Below are 5,830 nucleotides of genomic sequence, written 5' to 3' on the forward strand. Positions count from 1 at the left end.
GGCAGGGTGCCATGTGCCCCCCGGTCCGCAGCGCCATGCTGGCCGCGGGCAGTCTGTGTCTCTGTGACACAGGCTACACCGCGCGTGTATCGCTGACCGGACGGAGTTCGGTCAGCGCTACACAGTGACTAACACACAGCCGCCGGCGCCGGCAGCTGTGTGTTTGTTTTGAGTGGCAGCCAATGAGAGTCTGTCAAACTCTCACTGACTGCCGCTGCACCCACTGCAGGAGCCGCTCCATCTTCCGGCTCCTGCAGTGAGTAATGGGAGAGACGTAATGACGTCATGAAGTCTCTCCCATAATGCAGAGCGGCAAGGCCCAGGAGGTCGAACAGAGGAGCGGATGGCGGCGGAGGGCGCGAGGATTCAGGTGTTTTTTTTTTTATTACGTGTGGCACTACAAGGGGGAGAGCACTACTGGGGGCACTAAAAGGGGGAGAGCACTACAAGGGGGAGAGCACTACTGGGGGCTCTGCATAGGGGGTACCACTACTGGGGGCACTATATAAGGGGCTTACTACTTGGGGCACAAGGGGCACTGCACAGGGGGGACCACTACTGGGGTCACTATATAACGGGCTTACTACTGGGGGCACAAGGGGCACTGGACAGGGGGGACCACTACTGGAGGCACTATATAAGGGGCTTACTACTGGGGGCACAAGGGGCACTGCACAGGGCGGACCACTACTGGGGGCACTACTGGAGGCCTGCATAAGGGGGTCCTCTCCTGGGGCACAGGGGGCACTGCATATGGGCACCACTACAGGGGGCTGCCGCTAATCTTTATTTTTACTTTACATTAATTCCATATGGACCCGCCTCCTCCATGGAACACTTGAGGGGGGGGCGCTGTAGCACGCACGTGCTCCGGGCTCCCTGGCTACACACTACTCCTCTGCCAGGGCCACCTGCATGCATTTGCCCTCCAGGCTAAAAGTTGCCAGCCAGCCCCTGACTGTGCAGATGGTTCCGATGTTACTCGATGTTACCAATGTTTTCGCTGACTTGCGGATACATGTCATGGGAAGTGGGCGGCTTTACACAGTAATGGGCGTCTTGGTATAGTGCTGCGGTTGGCGTGCGATTACATTCATTAGCATATTTTCACAGCTAGAGGGTGCATGCGATCCAACCTGAATAAGGCACACAATGCTGATGTACATGAAGGTAAGCAATTTTTTAAAAATGTTTCTGAAATCTCCTATGACACATGCGTTATACAGAGAGTACACACAATGGTGCTGCTGTAATCGGGGCAGATGGTAACAGAAATGGGGAAGGAAGGGTGATGGGCATTCCTGAGTGAAGACTGGGAGATAACTAGAAGTGCACACAAACATCGTCCATTTCATGGGCATGTAATGGGAGTGCCACGGGTGGGTCAGTGACAAACGGCTGCGTTCCCAGCCGCAGCCATAGGAGGCTGGTGCAAGGGTCGATGGCGCGAGCCATGGTGCGCTGATGGTGGCGTCTAATAAACACGGGTGATATTACAGTGTGCAGAGACGCTGAAAGTGGGCGTCTCAGTCCTAACACGGTTAGACACATGCTTATACACCAGTGGAAGGGATGATGCCAGCATTTGCAAATACTCGCAGCCATGACTCCAGCAACAGATGCAAAAGCGAATACAGCTGCATCCATCTCTGAGTCAGCCCCAAAGAGAGTACTGCTAATTATTCCAATAGACTGTAATTCTGTAGTCATCTATGCAGCTCAAATTAGTGTAAAATCTACCCACAGTGCCCCTGGTGGGGATAAGAGGGTAGTGCATTCTACAAACTTCTGCCCAAGACGCGGCAACTGCAAGAGCAATTTGTTATGTTCTGTAAACGAGCACTGCTGTAGATGTGCCTTCATTTACAAAGGATTGAGGCTCTGATTGCTTACATGGGACGCGCGTGAAAAAAACACTGCCCTGTAATTGAGCACTCATAGAATGAGGCTGAAACATAGAGGAGATAGGTGCCCTAATTCTAATATGGGACGTAAATGAGGTTACAATATTCAACCCCAGCTCCAGGCTTAAAAGGAAAATATATACCTACACGGAGCACCAATGATATTTGTGTATTGATAATATAATACACTGATTATAAACCTAGTGCTCTCTGTACTAATTAACTTACGTAGTAGAGGGAATAAAACTACAGTATGCGATAGCTAAGGTAGGAATTGTTATTCACATCCTATAGAACCCTATGCTGTGAGTAAGAGTAGTAATGGTATTGAGGTACTAATTACTACAATACACTGATTATCAACTACACGCTGACTGCATCAACGGAGACAGGCAGCATAGGAAACAATTGCATTCTAACTACTTACTCTGCAGGGACTAATACCCATATCCTACAGCAATTTAATATGATAGTTCCATTATTATTAAAATTATCATTATAAAGATATTGGTTAGAGACACATGGAACACTTCCTTATTAAACTGCTCAGTTTTCTTTCTACTCCAATCGATCATCATTCAACAAATGTTTCAATCTGTGATATAGAGCAGTAATATTGTATCCAAATCAGTAAGAGCGTTACAGCGGGTGCTATCTGCTACTGGAAAATTGCTGTTGATTATAATTTGAATAATATATGTAAAGGATATCTATCATATACTTCCAACAATGATCAGCATAAGGATGCCTTATTACTCTCACATTGCTAACACACTAACTATACATACAGAATCTCTTCAGGTTAATGCTTAGTAATAAGAGACAAATCGATGTCTTGTTGATATTTATGAATATAAGATTCACCTGTGTATCTACAGTATTTGTCAGATTATGACGTTGTTCTATATGTATGTGGTGTAGTGTCACTAAATTTTGAGAGGAAGATTAGAAATAATCACATAAACTAAATGAAGGTTACTTATACCTAATTTAATATACTTACGTTCATTAAACAGCAGCCAATAATGACTCAGTGTGTATTTTAAATATTTTCTATTTTCTCTTTATTTTGAAATAAATATTTTAATATTTCACTTGACAGGCTTTTTAATAAATTACACTATTAAAAGTTATATTTTATATACATTTCATACTTGTGGGCCAAAGCAGGACATTCTTTCTCCTCTCTTGGAAGTTTGTATTTAAGTATAATAATAATATGAGATATGGTAAGAACTTACCCTTGTTATCTCTATTTCTACAAAGTCCATAGGGTTCCACAGGATACCTTGGGGTATAGGTGTGACGTCAGTCGCAGGGCACCAAAAAGAGTTAAGCTTTCAGCCTCCCAGGATGCACTAGGTCCCCCTCCTATACCCCGCCCCCGGGCCAAGGCACCTCAGTTAGTTACCAAGCCATAGGCCGGAGGAGGAGAAGGAAGAGAGAGAACAAAGATCTGGACACATACAAGAATCACATTCTCACCAGAGGGAGACGGAAAACCGGTGACCAGAGCAAAGCCCATCTGCAGCACAGGTGCGACAGGGCGGGAGTCCTGTGGAACCCTATGGACTTTGTAGAAATAGAGATAACAAGGGTAAGTTCTTACCATATCTCATATTTTCTACTTCAGGGTCCATAGGGTATCCACAGGATACCTTGGGGATGTCCCAAAGCAGTATCCTTTAAGGGTGGGGACGCTCCTGTGCAGAAAGGAGAATCCGCCGCCCGAAGGAAGCATCCTGAGAGGCGAAGGTGTCAAACCTGTAATACCTCACGAAGGTATGGACAGAAGACCACGTAGCAGCCTTGCAGATCTGAACTGCCGAGGCACCACGTCGAGCTGCCCACGAAGGACCCACAGACCTAGTGGAATGAGCCTTCAGAGAAGGAGGGACCGGTAGGCCTTCATGAAGATAAGCTTCAGAAATAGCCATACGGATCCAGGCTGCCAAAGTTTGCTTTGAAGCAGGCCAACCCTTTTTACAGAAGCCATAGAGGACAACAAAGCGTCCGACTTCCTAAACAAAGAAGTGCGGTCAACATAAGTCCTTAAGGCCCGCACAACATCCAAAGAGGCCTCACCCACGGAAAGACCCGGTGAGTTAAAGGCCGGAACAACTATTTCCTCGTTAACATGAAACTGGGAAACAACTTTGGGAAGAAACTCGGGCCGAGTGCGGAGCACTGCCCTGTTCCCATGAAAAACCAAGAAAGGGGGTCTACAAGAAAGAGCCCCTAACTCAGAAACACGTCTGGCTGAAGCAACGGCCAGAAGGAAAACAGTCTTAGCTGTTAGCCATTTAATATCCACTGAGCCCAGTGGTTCAAACGGCGGTCCTTGGAGAGCCCTCAGGACCACAGCCAAATCCCAAGGCGCCACAGGTGGAACAAAGGGCGGCTGAATACGGAGAACACCTTGCATAAAGGTGCGCACATCCGGGATTGTAGCAATCCTACGGTGAAACCAGACAGATAGGGCCGAAACCTGTACCTTCAAAGAAGCAAGGCGAAGCCCATGATCTAGTCCCGCTTGCAGGAAGGCGAGAATCCGAGACAGACGAAACTCCCGCGGTGCATAACCTCTCGGTCGACACCACTGGAAGAACGTATGCCACACGCGATGGTATATCCTCGCGGAAGACGGTTTCCGAGCTCGTAACATGGTACGCACCACAGAGCTGGAAAACCCCCAGGACCTCAGCATGGCCGTCTCAACAGCCACGCCGCCAAAGACAGCCGAGTCAGGTCCGGGTGAAGACAAGGACCCTGAGACAGAAGGTCCGGTCGTAGCGGCAACCGCAGAGGACTGTCCACGGACAGACCCTGAAGGTCTGAGAACCAGTGCCGTCTGGGCCACGCGGGAGCTATCAACAGGAGCGTCCCTCCTTCCTGTTTGAATTTCCGGATTACCCGTGGAAGAAGGGAGACCGGAGGGAACAGGTATGCGAACCTGAACGTCCACCGGACGGACAGAGCATCCACCAGAGGCCCCTTCGTCTCTTGTGCGAGACCCGTACACCGGCAACTTGTTGTTGTGCCGGGACGCCATGAGGTCGATTTCTGGAAGACCCCACCTGTCCACCAGTAGTTGAAAAACGTCCGGGTGCAGGGACCATTCCCCTGGATGAACGTCCTGGCGACTTAGAAAGTCCGCCTCCCAATTTAGCACTCCCGGGATGAAGACCGCTGATATGGCCGGAAGATTGCGCTCCGCCCAAACCAGGATCCGAGAGACCTCTACGAGAGCCGCCCGACTGCGAGTTCCTCCTTGCCTGTTTATGTAGGCCACGGTGGTAGCATTGTCCGACTGGACCTGCACCGGGTGACCCTGGAGAAACCGCTGTGCCTGCAGGAGAGCATTGAAGACCGCACGGAGTTCCAAGATATTTATTGGAAGCTCCGCTTCTGTCGGTGTCCACCTGCCCTGGAACAAGTGTGGACCCGAAACTGCTCCCCAGCCCCGAAGACTGGCGTCCGTTGTCAACAGGACCCAATTTGGAACCCAGAACGGACGTCCCTTGTTGAGGTGGGTCGTCTTTAACCACCACGCAAGGAACAGGCGAACCTCCGGGGTGAGCACAATCGTCTGGAACTTCAGAGACTGAGGCAGCCCGTTCCACTTGGACAGGATCAGGTGCTGCAGAGGTCTGGAGTGAAACTGGGCGTATTCCACCATGTCGAACACCGACACCATGGAGCCCAGTAACCTCATCGCCGAGTGTAAGGACACCCGGCGGCTGTGCAGACAACTGCGCACCCTTGACTGTAAAGCAGAGATCTTGTCCTCCGTCACGAAGATCCTTTGCTGTCCCGAGTCCAATAAGGCTCCAAGATGCAGAATCCTCCGAGACGGGATTAGAGTGGACTTCTGCCAGTTGATTAGCCAGCCGTGCCATTGCAGCAGTGCAATGGTCAGGTCCAAG

This window comes from Taudactylus pleione, unplaced genomic scaffold (assembly GCF_031769625.1).
Source record: "Taudactylus pleione unplaced genomic scaffold, aTauple2 ptg000476l, whole genome shotgun sequence".
NCBI lineage: Eukaryota > Metazoa > Chordata > Amphibia > Anura > Myobatrachidae > Taudactylus > Taudactylus pleione.